At 43.0% G+C, this 14532-nt stretch overlaps 1 protein-coding gene and 2 non-coding genes across 3 annotated transcripts in view; 2 read left to right on the forward strand and 1 right to left on the reverse strand.

Annotated features, from left to right (window-relative positions):
* Positions 1 to 14532, reverse strand: part of LOC126278888 (potassium channel subfamily K member 13-like) — a 413218-nt gene that overhangs the window by 163333 nt on the left and 235353 nt on the right. The gene's annotated exons all lie outside the window — the stretch shown is intronic.
* Trnas-cga (transfer RNA serine (anticodon CGA)) lies at positions 2924 to 2998 on the forward strand. The gene has a single exon. It is a non-coding gene; the product is annotated as a tRNA-Ser (tRNA).
* Trnas-cga (transfer RNA serine (anticodon CGA)) lies at positions 3524 to 3598 on the forward strand. Its single transcript has one exon. It is a non-coding gene; the product is annotated as a tRNA-Ser (tRNA).

Genomic DNA, 14532 nt, shown 5'->3' on the forward strand with positions numbered 1-14532 from the left:
GCGCAAGTGGCATCCTGCGGTGCGAGTCATTGTCTGTTACCTCTTTGTTGGCGCGCGTCGTTACTGGGATTAGGAGACCTAACTTCTACAAATTCACCTTGCCGAGAGGGCCCAGCTGTGTTTGAATCCCGGCAGTTCTGATGAAATTCCGGTCTGTCTTTATGATTATATCGTCTGTCGTCATGTCGGTAGTTCCTGTAGTTTCTTTCTTGTCGGTTAAGTGGTGGAGAATTTCTCCCTGAATTATCACTGCGCAGTGGACCCTTGGGTCTGAAATTATTCTGTCTCCCGTGATAATAATAGTTCTGGTTGCCATAATGTCTGTTTCTATGATTGTCTGTGTAATATTCATTACTACGGAAATGCGATCTTTCTCTGTAACTATTACTCTGCTAGTGATTGTCATACGGATGGTGTCTGTTTTGGTAACGATTTGTATTGTGAGAATAGCCTTGTCGTGTCCAGTTATTATTTCTTTCATCACGGAATTGCGACGGATATGACCTGTAATTGTTGTGCTTCTGTTTACGCGTTCCGCGAATATCAGTGTCAATTTCCAGTTCTTGTAAGAGTCGGTGAAAAGCTTCAGTGTCGTCTTTGCAACGTCCTACCAAAATAATATTCCTTAAATGTTCCGGCAATTTGATTAAGCAAATGTGGATTAGTTCTGAGGGGCTGTATGGGTTTGACAAGTACTGATTCTTGTGCAACATGTCTTCAAAATATTTCACAAGACTGGAAAATTCTGATTGTTCGTAATGTTTCATCATTATGATGCCATGTTTTACTCGGTCTTGTGTAGCTTGAGACCAATATGCTGAGAGGAAGGCATGATAAAATGCTCCTTCACTGTAGCAATCGTGAATGACCGATCGCATTCTTACAGCTGGTTCATCCTCCAAGTAGCCACACATAAATTCTAATCTGTGTTCTAATGACCAGTTGGGAGGAAAACAATGAGAGAATTGATGAAGCCACGCTTGTGGATGAATGTCGTTGCCAGAATTCTTAAATGTTTTGAATTTACGTGTAGTAATGAACAGCTTACAGTCAAAATCATCACGTCGGCGAGTCGCATGTCGGTCATTGTTATTTCGTTTCGGCGGTTCCATCTCAAAATTCGGTGTACCTTGCCAATTTCTATCATGATTTCCGAAATGTCCTGTGTCATTATTTTGTGGTTGTTCTGTATTTCTATGTCCCTCTTCCCGTACTGGGGCGCGAGTGTCCTCTGAAATATGTAATTCTTGTATTACTTAAGCCAACTGATCTTGTACTTCCCGCATTTCTCTTTTGTACTGTGTGTTGATTTGATTTTGATTCTTTTTGAATTTTCTAATTTGTTCATACTCTTCAGTGTCAGTGAAGGCTACAGGCTTTGTGTCATTCAGATCATCATCTACCTTTGTAGATAAGTTAGTGAACTGATCTGAAAGTTCGGCTACTTTATCAGATAGTGAACTAATTTCCTCCATGTGTCTTTCTGAACCAATTTTCAGAGTATCTACTGTCTCCTTTAAGTTGTCTTCCGTTTTTGCAAGTTGTGTAACCGAATCGGTAGATGCAACTGAGTCAATTTTAGCTTGAAAGGTCTCATGATTTTCATGAACAATAGTTTGCAGTTCTTTTATGGCTGCTTCGTGATTCTGTAATGCATTTTCATGCCGCGAAAAAATAGGTTGGAAATGCTCACAAATTTGTGTTTTTACGTCATTCCAGACTTTTTGACATTTCGATTCGATTTTATGTAATTCAGTAGTTAAATCTTGAAGTGTTTGTTCAAGCGTATGTTCCACTGAGTCTAACTTTTGAAGCTTTTGTTCCATTGCGTCTAACTTTTGAAGATTTTGTTCCATTGTGTCTAACTTTTGAAGATTTTGTTCCATTGTGTCTAACTTTTGAAGCTTTTGCTGTGTTTGTCACTGATTTTGTTCCATTGTGTCTAACTTTTGAAGATTTTGTTCCATTGTGACTAACTTTTGAAGCTTTTGTCCTATTTGTTGCATTAATTGTAATAACAATGCAGTGGTGTCTGAAACATGTTCCTTAGTGCTATTCGGCAATGCATTTGAACCGGCAATATTCGCAGTTTGAAAAACAGAAAATGTGTCTTGACTTCCAGAATGAGATTTTCACTCTGCAGCGGAGTGTGCGCTGATATGAAACTTCCTGGCAGATTAAAACTCTGTGCCCGACCGAGACTCGAACTCGGGACCTTTGCCTTTCGCGGGCAAGTGCTCTAACAACTGAGCTACCGAAGCACGACTCACGTCCGGTACTCACAGCTTTACTTCTGCCAGTATCCGTCTCCTACCTTCCAAACTTTACAGAAGCTCTTCTGCGAACCTTGCAGAACTAGCACTCCTGAAAGAAAGGATACTGTGGAGACATGGCTTACCCACAGCCTGGGGGATGTTTCGAGAATGAGATTTTCACTCTGCAGCGGAGTGTGCGCTGATATGAAACTTCCTGGCAGATTAAAACTCTGTGCCCGACCGAGACTCGAACTCGGGACCTTTGCCATTCGCGGGCAAGTGCTCTACCAACTGAGCTACCGAAGCACGACTAACGTCCGGTACTCACAGCTTTACTTCTGCCAGTATCCGTCTCCTACCTTTGGAAGTGCTTCGGTAGCTCAGTTGGTAGAGCACTTGCCGGCGAAAGGCAAAGGTCCCGAGTTCGAGTCTCGGTCGGGCACAGAGTTTTAATCTGCCAGGAAGTTTCATATCAGCGCACACTCCGCTGCAGAGTGAAAATCTCATTCTCGAAACATCCCCCAGGCTGTGGGTAAGCCATGTCTCCGCAGTATCCTTTCTTTCAGGAGTGCTAGTTCTGCAAGGTTCGCAGAAGAGCTTCTGTAAAGTTTGGTAGGTAGGAGACGGATACTGGCAGAAGTAAAGCTGTCAGTACCGGACGTGAGTCGTGCTTCGGTAGCTCAGTTGGTAGAGCACTTGCCCACGAAAGGCAAAGGTCCCGAGTTCGAGTCTCGGTCGGGCATAGAGTTTTAATCTGCCAGGAAGTTTCATATCAGCGCACACTCCGCTGCAGAGTGAAAATCTCATTCTCGAAACATCCCCCAGGCTGTGGGTAAGCCATGTCTCCGCAGTATCCTTTCTTTCAGGAGTGCTAGTTCTGCAAGGTTCGCAGAAGAGCTTCTGTAAAGTTTGGAAGGTAGGAGATGGATACTGGCAGAAGTAAAGCTGTGAGTACCGGACGTGAGTCGTGCTTCGGTAGCTCAGTTGTTAGAGCACTTGCCCGCGAAAGGCAAAGGTCCCGAGTTCGAGTCTCGGTCGGGCACAGAGTTTTAATCTGCCAGGAAGTTTCATATCAGCGCACACTCCGCTGCAGAGTGAAAATCTCATTCTCGAAACATCCCCCAGGCTGTGGGTAAGCCATGTCTCCACAGTATCCTTTCTTTCAGGAGTGCTAGTTCTGCAAGGTTCGCAGAAGAGCTTCTGTAAAGTTTGGAAGGTAGGAGACGGATACTGGCAGAAGTAAAGCTGTGAGTACCGGACGTGAGTCGTGCTTCGGTAGCTCAGTTGGTAGAGCACTTGCCCGCGAAAGGCAAAGGTCCCGAGTTCGAGTCTCGGTCGGGCATAGAGTTTTAATCTGCCAGGGAGTTTCATATCAGCGCACACTCCGCTGCAGAGTGAAAATCTCATTCTCGAAACATCCCCCAGGCTGTGGTAAGCCATGTCTCCGCAGTATCCTTTTTTTAGGAGTGCTAGTTCTGCAAGGTTCGCAGAAGAGCTTCTGTAAAGTTTGGAAGGTAGGAGACGGATACTGGCAGAAGTAAAGCTGTGAGTACCGGACGTGAGTCGTGCTTCGGTAGCTCAGTTGGTAGAGCACTTGCCCGCGAAAGGCAAAGGTCCCGAGTTCGAGTCTCGGTCGGGCACAGAGTTTTAATCTGCCAGGAAGTTTCGTGTCTTGACTTATTTGAGGAAACGTTGAGGACGCAAAACCAGAATCTACAGTATTTACAAGATTGTGTCCTGTCATTTCGAAATTCTGAGGCGAGCTGTTGCCGACCGATCGATCGATAATGCTTCTCTGTTCACTAATTGTTTCACTTCCTACACCATTATTTGCAACCCGCTCAATTTCCCTATGCACGGTTACCAAATTACTACTTTGAACATTAGTTAATTCATTAGATGGTGGCGCTAACACACCGCTTTCGTCTTCACCGTCATTTCTCAGTTTACTTTGGAGCCTAGTATTACGTTTTTCACACGCCATTATGGTCACAATATTTCACACAACAACACAGAAAAAAACAATTTGAAGAGCAAAAATAAGAGAACACATTAACATAGCACTGAAAATAATATCTAGTTAATTGCAATTGCAGCTGCGAAATACTTGGTGCAAAACTACATGCATGCTACAACTATTTTACTGTAGAACAATGAAAGACTGCAACTACAAAGGAAATTCTCTCTATGATTACGTGCTAGCAATAAACAAAGGCTACACTAATTACACAAACTACAAGAAAAAAAATCAGAAGATTCCAGTGAGGTATCCTCGGCTAAGGGTTGACTTATGAAACGTCCCCTTAGAAAAATTATACAAGACTGTGTTTAAACTGACACACAATATTTTTTAGCGCAACGCAATCTGACTTTCAGTAATGCCTACAAGAGAATGGCCCTGACTAACATTAACCTATACGTTTCACAAATCACTTACCTCACAAAAATCTTCGTTATTCAAGCTACTGCAATACCGCGAGCACCACTACTGCCAGCTAAATAGAAGATTCAAACTACGGAATGCACTAACTACTGATAGGTATAGTTAGCAAATGAAAGATATTAATAGAGAACAAACAATGTATTTACCTTAATATCATCAAAAGTCATAATATATATAGCAGTTCATGACATCCAGTCTTACAAATTTCAAAACTCCGCCATCTCTCTCCCCACGTCCACCACTGCTGACGGCTCACCTCCAACTGCGCAACGCTACGCGCCGCTAACAGCCAACTGCCCAACGCTATAATGGCAGACAACAATGCAAACCAGCCACAGACTGCACTCGGTACAGCCAGTGATTTTCGTACAGAGCGCTACGTGGCGGCGGCGTTACCAATAAAAAAACCTAAACAGGCTACTTACAGCCGTTACAAACCTAATTGTACATAATTTTTTGTATGTGACTAAAAATGGACTGTGAATGAATTAGTCAGTGTTATTTTTCTACGTTAAGCTCTCGGTTTCTCTCTCGAGCGGTTAATGATGCATTGTGGAACCTGCACTTGTGACTGTTACATCTTGCTCTGCTATTACTGTTTTCAAACTGTGACTGTTCTAAAGTTGTGTAATAGTATTAAGTCACTGTATATATTTATCAAGTGATGAAACATTGAAGGAAATGTGAACATGTTATAATAACATTACACTGTATGCATCGTAAGTTCAGGTTATTACAGTATTGGCCATTAAAATTGCTACACCAAGAAGAAATGCAGATGATAAAGGGGTATACATTGTACGAATATATTATACTAGAACTGACATGTGATTACATTTTCACGCAATGTGGGTGCATAGATCATGAGAAATCAGTACCCAGAACAACCAACTGTGGCCATAATAACGGCCTTGATACTCCTGGGCATTGAGTCAAGCAGAGCTTGGATGGCATTTACAGGTACAGCTGGCCATGCAGCACCAACACGATACCACAGTTCATCAAGAGTAGTGGCTGGCGTAGTGAGACGAGCCAGTTGCTCGGCCACCATTGACCAGACTTTTTCAATTGGTGGGATATCTGGGGAATGTGATGGCCAGGGCAGCAATCGGACATTTTCTGTATCCAGAAAGGCCCCTACAGGACCTGCAACATGCGGTCGTGCATTATCCTGCTGAAATTTAGGGTTTCGTAGGGATCGAATGAAGGGTACATCCACGGGTCGTAACACATCTGAAATGTAACGTCCACTGTTCAAAGTGCCGTCAATCAGAACAAGAGGTGACCGAGACGTGTAACCAATGGCACCCCATACCATCACGCCAGGTGATACGCCAGTGTGGCGATGACAAATACACGCTTCCAATGTGCGTTCATCGCGATGTCGCCAGACACGGATGCGACCATCATGATGCTGTAAACAGAATCTGGATTCATCCGAAAAAATGACGTTTTGTCATTCGTGCACCCAGGTTCGTCATTGAGTACACCATCGCAGGCGCTCCTGTCTGTGATGCAGATCAAGGGTAGCCGCAGCCATGGTCTCCGAGCTGATAGTCCATGCTGCTGCAAACGTCGTCGAACTGTTTGTGCAGATGGTTGTTGTCTTGAAACGTAGTCGTCTGTTGACTCAGGAATCGAAGCGTGGCTGCACGATCCGTTACAGCCATGTGGATAAGATGCCTGTCATCTCGATTGCTAGTGATACGAGGCCTTTGGGATCCAGCACGGAGTTCCGTATTACCCTCCTGAGCCCACCGATTCCATATTCTGCTAACAGTCTTTGCATCTCGACCAACTCGAGCAGGATTATCGCGATACGATAAACCGCAATTGCGATAGGCTACAATCCGACCTTTATCAAAGTCGGAAACGTGATGGTACGCATTTCTCCTTACACGAGGCATCACAACAACGTTTGACCAGGCAACGCTGGTCAACTGCTGTTGGTGTATGAGAAATCAGTTGGAAACTTCCCTCATGTCAGCACGTTGTAGGTGTCGCCACCGGCGCCAACCTTGTGTGAATGCTCTTTTCAGCTAATCATTTGTATATCACAACATCTCCCTTCTGTCCGTTAAATGTCGCGTCTGTAGCACGTCATCTTCGTAGTGTAACAATTTTAATGGCCAATAGTGTATTTAGTTCTCTCTTTGTCACACTTGGCCATGTAAGCTCAACATTGGAAAATTTGAATATACAGATCGATCCTACGGTGAAATTGACAGACTTATGAGGATAGACAGAATATGGAAAGACGATAAACTCGTATTACAATGACTAATACGGCGTAGGAAAGCCGTTGGGACTCAGAACAGCTTCCAGTAGTCTCGGAATGGGTACACACATGTCAAGTGCGGTTTTCAAGGAAATATTATACCTTTCATTCCGCAATGTAGTGGCACATTCAAGTAACGATGATGGAGGTGGATAGCGATCACGCACCTTTCTCTCCAAATCAGACCACAAGGCTCGATAACATTGAGGCCTGGTGACAGCGGTGCCCAGGAGAGATGCGACGGGTCATGTACTCACTGAACCATTACTAGACGACGCGAGCTGTGTGAACAGGGGCGGGGTTTGGGGTGGGGGGGGGGGGGGGGGAAGGGAGGGCTTTCTTTTTGGAACACATCACTATAGTGGAGCAATCATTGTACCCTGGGAGGAACCTAATTCACTCAAAACGGTCACATAATCCTTGGAATTCATGCGACGTCCCAGAGTACCAATGGGGCCCATCGAATACCAGGACATGGCTACCCAAATCATCTCCAGACCGCCGCCATGTTTCAACCTTGTGTAGTAACTCGGTCAGAAGATCCAAACAGTGCGTAACAATACACATCCGATGAAATGACTTCCTTCTATTTCTCCATAGTACAGGTTTATGGCTTCGGCACCACGTTTTCTTGTTACAGGCACTTGCGTCGCCACTGAATTGTTTTGGAATTCCAGTTCACCCTGTAGTTTCCTGCTTGTGGACCTTCATATGCGTTGTTTTGGGGTTGACAGGGTTTGTGAGTGCGACATTCACTTCTGCTGTGACTTTTTCAGTTCTCATCCTCTTATTCATCGTCAGAGTTTGTTTCAGTTACCATCCGTCAGGATCCCTCACACACTCTTTCGTCTGCGTTGTGACTTATAAGATGATTTTCTCCCTCTTTCACTGTATGCAGCATAAACTTCTGATCGGTGCCGCTTGAAACACCAAAAACTTCAGCCACCTAGGCAATGGAGCTACCCACCGTTCTAGCACGTTCGAATTCACTTAGCTCCGAGACAATTCACTCACAACTACACAGAGCACTGTTCCTACCACGACTGACACTCCCAACGTGTCATTACACTGAACAAGTTACGTTCGTCGTCATAGACAACCGGACAACACGCTTCGCTAGCATCTGTATTTATGTTCAAAAACGCGTTTCCAGCGGCGTTTCCACATTTTCCTCCATCACTCATGCATGCTGCTGGCTGCGTTGTTGTCCGTTTTAAAATTCATACGCACGTAGCAGCAGCGGTTCGCGATGGACCGAAATTTTGATGATGTGCGTGTTGAACATTAATCAACAGCGCCGCATGATTTAGTAGACGAAGACTGCGTTTCAAGCTGATATCCACGATAGTGTTCTGGAACATCGTACTAACTAGCCCAGGAAAAATGTTTGGCTTGCTTACAATGACCCGGAAGACCTCAATGGCTTTCTTTCTTAGTATCTCCCTCGCGTTACATAAACAAACGTCGTTTTCACACATCTTTCAAGGATCTTTCCCTGTATTTAATTCAGGTGGTTTACGGAAATTACTGTAAACCTTAATCAGCAAGGCATGTCGGGAAATGAAACAACGATCTCTCCTGAATATCATTTTAGTGTATTAACCACTGTCTGGTCTTGCTCAATCGGTTTCTTGAGATATTGGCTGATCCTAAAACTTTTGACGCTGGTTAACTTTTAACTTTTTCATTTATTGTAAGAGGCTGTGCTGACAAGTAATGACACCGAGTTTTATATCCTGTTCTCAATATATTTTGAGGTATTACATGTCATGCATATTACTTTTCCGTTTCGCTGACGCAAGTTATATCCCTCTGCCGCTAGAGAGCTCCAAATTGTACCGTATAACGTGGCGTTGTGTAACGCAACTACGTCGATGCTTGAAAAATAGCTTCTTGTAATCGAGTTTCGAATTTGAAGAGTTATTACGCACGTGGAACACGCTCTCCTTCAGCATGCCAATGCCAGACCACACACGAGCGCTGCGATATCTGGAACAATCCGATGCCTTGGGTTGACTGTCATCGATCGTCCTCCACACAGTACCGTCCCGACCCCATCCGATTTTCCTCTGCTTCCAGAACTTAAAGTACAGATTCGAGGATTTCAATTTGATAGTGATGAGGCTGTGAAAGCAGAGCATCCTACAAAATGATAGTCAGGTCCTGCAGAATGTGTCATCACTTCTGTCTCTATGCTGTCCATTATTGGAACACAATCTAAGATCATCTTAGAGACAGAAGTGATGTCACGTTCTGCAGGACCTGGCCATCATTTTTCAGAAAAATACTCAAGCACATACAGTGCAAACGTGCAAGCTTTTACTGATTTGATTAACTAATGGGGCTGCTAAGTGCTATACCACCTACTGGACTCCCCTGACCTTAGCCCTCGTCAAGTTCAACTCGATTTCTAAACTGAAGGAAACGCTTCACAGCATTCGATTCAGAACTGTTGCAAATTCATCGGGCAATAACCGAGCCGTTAGAACTGTCAACACAACTGGCACTGCTGAGAGTATCCTACGACTTCCACATCGCTGGCAACGGGTTATACCTGTACATAATGCTGGTGACTAATTTGAAGGTCATTAAAACTTTCAAACACATATCTATTTTGTACCAGCTGTAAATAAATAGTTGCCACTATTACAGTTCCAGCCCTCGTATATATACTGTATGGATGAACTACGTATTTATTCTTGGGGACGATGTCCACACCTACATACAGTTTGTTCTTCCTCAGCACGATGGCATCTCCCAGCACGACAATGTACTTTCAATCAGCGCTCAGTGTACGTGTGTTGTTCGAAGAGCACCGGAATAAATTTACTACATTCCCCTGGTCGCCAGACTCCGCGGATTTAACACCTATCGAGAATTTGTGGGCTCACCTCGATCGGACTGTTCTCACAAAGTATTTCAACCGAGGTACCTAGCGCAGCTGGCTACGAAAATGGAGTCGGTATGGCTCCACATTACTGTCGGTACCTCCCAGTATCTCACTGACTCTCTTCTTGTACGTCTCGCAGAGATATTGTTGTCTTTGTTGTTGTGGTCTTCCGTTCTGGGACTGGTTTGATGCAGGTCTCCATGCTACTCTATCCTGTGCAAGCTTCTTCATCTCCCAGTACCTACTGCAGCCTACATCCTTCTGATCTGATTAGTGTATTCATCTCTTGGTCTCCCTCTACGAGTTTTACCCTCCACACTGCCCTCCAATGCTAAATTTGTGATCCCTTGATGCCTCAGAACATGTCCTACCAACCGGTCCCTTCTTCTGGTCAAGTTGTGCCACAAACTCCTCTTCTCCCCAATTCTATTCAATACCTCCTCATTAGTTATGTGATCTACCCATCTAATCTTCAGCATTCTTCTGTAGCACCACATTTCGAAAGCTTCTATTCTCTTCTTGTCCAAACTATTTATCGCCCATATTTCACTTCCATACATGGCTACACTCCATACAAATACTTTCAGAAACGACTTCCTCACTCTTAAATCAATACTCGATGTTACCAAATTTCTCTTCTTCAGAAACGCTTTCCTTGCCATTGCCAGTCTACATTTTATATCCTCTCTACTTTGACCACCATCAGTTATTTTGCTCACCAAATAGCAAAACTCCTTCACTACTTTGTGTCTCAGTTCCTAATCTAATTCCCTCAGCATCATCCGACTTAATTCGACTACATTCCATTATCCTCGTTTTGCTTTCGTTGATATTCATCTTATACCCTCCTTTCAAGACACCGTCCATTCCGTTCAACTGCTCATCCAAGTCCTTTGCTGTCTCTGACAGAATTCTAATGTCATCGGCGAACCTCAAAGTTTTTATTTTTCTCCATGGATTTTAATACCTACTCCGAACTTTTCTTTTGTTTCCTTTACTGCTTGCTCAATATACAGATTGAATAGCATAGGGGAGAGGCTACAACCCTGTCTCACTCCTTCCCAACCGCTGCTCCCATTTCATCTTCATCTACATCCTCTTCCATTTCCATAATATTGTCCTGAAGAACATGGCAGATATCTGCACTGTAAAAAGCGGCTGTTAAGGCTTCTGACAGGTTGTTAATGTCACTGGACAGTGTACCAGCCGTACGTCTATGTCTGTTCTAAAGCGTTGTCTCGAAAAGCTAGTTACAACATTTGGTGCGTTTCTGCAGAGGTTTCCCCAAATTTAAATCAAAACTTTTTGTAGACACGCTGCTCTTTCAAGTCAGCTGTTGCAAAATCACAGACTCACGGAAACAGGGGAAGTACGCTCACCAACCACCATCCACACCACACAGTTCACAGTGAATTGTCTCGCTGGTCAAAGGATGTAATCGTAATCATTTGTGAGCAGAATTGAAATTTCCATAATGTTTGGAGATACTTCTTATGCTCGTAAATAAGTGTCCAGCCCTCAAGTTTGCTAATAGGTACAAATAGTTACAGAGCATTTTAAATTACACGGGTTTACTCATACCTACGTCTTGGGTTTTAGAAGACAACTGCAAGCGAACTGCAAGACACCCAAAAAAATGGACATACATGTGCATACAGCATGTCTCAATGTTTTTGACTCAGGTTACAGAGGCTCACTATGCACAGTGATCCTGACGCGACAAACGGCATAACGTGCGTCCACTTTACTGCAGTCACTGATATGAATTACCTGGTCCAAATGACCCTGAGCACTATGGGACTTAACATCTGAGATCATCAGTCCCCTAGAACTTAGAACTATTTAAACCTAACTAACCTAAGGACATCACACGCATCCATGTCCGAGGCAGGATTAAAACCTGCAACCGTAGCGGTCGCGCGGTTCCAGACTGTAGCGCCTAGAAACGCTCGGCCACACCGGCCGGCCGAATCACCTGGGAAGGAGCGTCAACAGCCCACTTGGAAATCTATTTCCTGAGTTGCGTATCTGCATTGGTGAACTAATTTGATGTGGCAATATGGAGCGTGTGATTTATCAACATTTCCAGACATGCCTACCGCCTAAGACAAGTGCACTGAGTGTGTGTCACGAATGCAACCAAAATCTGCGTGTAGTAATTTAATTCTTTCACGAAGATGCCGCCTTCGTTGTCTGACAAGGACACAAGGAGCTGGAAACCTTAGAAAGTCATTTATTTAGCATGGTAATGAAACCCCCCTGTCTCCTGTCTTCGACCCCTACTCTTTCTCACTGTCATTCATTAAAACTCGTAACAAGTTTTCAAATAGAATTACTCTCCTCTCGTAATTCACAAGAAGAGCCGACTCTTAATTTACATACTATTAAAGCTTTCTACGCGCTGCGTCCAGCGTTGCACATTTTTGTAATAATCAATTTCCACAAATAAGTGAAAAACGTTGTTTTAGAAGTTCATTACGGAAACGTCTGTTGCAGGCAGCCAAAAGCCTATTTTCTTTTGTCAATTACTGGAATCTAACTTGACAGAAGTTCGAAATGAAACATTTGAGTCCAGTTTTAAATCAGTGAAGAATTTCCAGATAAGAAAGAAATAACTTATTATTTTTGTCATGGCTGTAATTTCCTTCAACTGTAGTATTATTTTTTTTCAGGATAAATTTCAATCATCATTTGAAAATAAATTTTGTTATGCCTTACCAGTTTCGACAAATTAACTTGACTCTTCAGAAGCATACAAAATTTGGGATATTATAAATCTTTAGACCTTGTCTATACATTTACGTGAAACGAAAAAACTACACGACAAAAACTTACTTAGTTTAGGAGACAAAATGTATTACATAATACTTCTTTATATGCCTTGGTTATATATATATATGCTTCTGGGTATGTTCCTTGCTGCTAGCAAAACAGGTACATAGATGCGATTCAGTAACCAGGTATTGTAAACTGTCAAACAATGTTGAAAATAATCATATTATTTATGTTAATTTCTGAACATACTATGGAATTACCCTTCTATGAAGAAGATATTGACTGCCTGATAAACTAAGTAAGTTTCTGTAATACAGGGTGTTTATAAATGAACATCGGGGTTTTAACGCTTTATAATATTTATTATATTAAACTTACAGGTATAAATGATATGTCAAACGAAAGAGCAACTCAAACAGTTTTACCAATGACCTTATAAATGTTCAATGTGAGTACCATTCGTCACACGGCACACATCAAGTCTATAGCCGAGTTCTTCCCTAACATTGATAAGTGTGTCTTCAGTGATAGTAGCAACCGCTGTTTCAATCCGATTTCTTAATTCAGCGAGGTCTGCTGGTAGCGGAGGCACGTACATACGATCTTTGATGAAACGCCAAAAGAAAAAATCGAATGGCGCTAGGTCGGGTGAATGTGGAGCCGATGCAAAGCAAGCCCTGTCATTTGGCCCCTTGCGGCCTATCCAGCGCTTGGGCACAGTGAAGTTCAACCAATCGCATACTTTGCTATTCCAGTGAAGTGGCGCACCATCTTGTTGGTTCTTGGTAAAACTGTTGCTCTTTCATTTGACACATCTTTATAACTGTAGGTGTAATGTAATAAATATTATAAAGCGTTAAAACCCCAATATTCATTTCTAAACACCCTGTATACTTTTTATACTTCACATATTTTACACTTCACATAAATATATAGCCAAGGTCTAACGATTTATAATATCCCAAATATTGTATTTTACAAAAAAAAAAAGAAATGTGTCGAAACTGGTAAAGCGTAATAAAATTTATTTACAACTGGAGACTAAAGAAAAAGAAGAACAAAACATCTTGTTTGTCGTAATGATCAATTTTAAATCGCAACAGTACCATAGATCCACTGCATAGTAAGTTCGCCCTATCCCAGGCCACAGAAAATTAATCGCTGTATCCTCCACGTAGTGGCACAAGGAGCCTAATTCGCCAGCGACGTCGGATTACGTTCATATGAGAATTCATAGTTAGTCAATAAAGTCACGCCGCTATCAGATGCGCGCCAGCAAATCATTTCGGCACACCTCCGCCCTCATCGCGTGCTCTCGGCGATAGCAGGGAAAACTTTGCGGCTAAAGCGGCACAGGAAATCCCTCACGCTTTGGCCTCTGGATTAGCACGGGAAACAGGGCACACAGGGTACAGGGAACGTAACGAGCGGCAGGCAATTGTCTCCGCAAACTAGTAAAACTTGAATTGTCTTTGGTGTACATCCAGAACATCCTCTATATACTTATTAGTTAGAACCGAAAAGCTGCTAAAATCTGATAATTTTCGTTTTGGAGAAATGTAGGAACATGAGAGGCAAAACTAACCCTACAACTTGTCTTACGAGATAGGTTTAAAAAAGGCAAACCTACGTGCATTGCGTTTGTAGAAATAGGCAAATTATTGGCGGCGTTCAATGGAATTCACTCTTTGAAATTACGAAAGGGACATTGATGATATACAGGAAGGTGAAAGGTTAGTTGCAATTTGTACAGAAGCCAGACTGCAGTTATTAGATTCGAGAGACACCAAAGGGAAGTTGTAACTACGTTAAAAGACTCGCACTTTTCTAACACGAGATACTGGAAGCTTCGGATCAAGGCAGTTTGACACACGCAGTATTTCTTGATTTC

Source organism: Schistocerca gregaria, chromosome 6 (genome assembly GCF_023897955.1).
Source record: "Schistocerca gregaria isolate iqSchGreg1 chromosome 6, iqSchGreg1.2, whole genome shotgun sequence".
Taxonomy (NCBI): domain Eukaryota; kingdom Metazoa; phylum Arthropoda; class Insecta; order Orthoptera; family Acrididae; genus Schistocerca; species Schistocerca gregaria.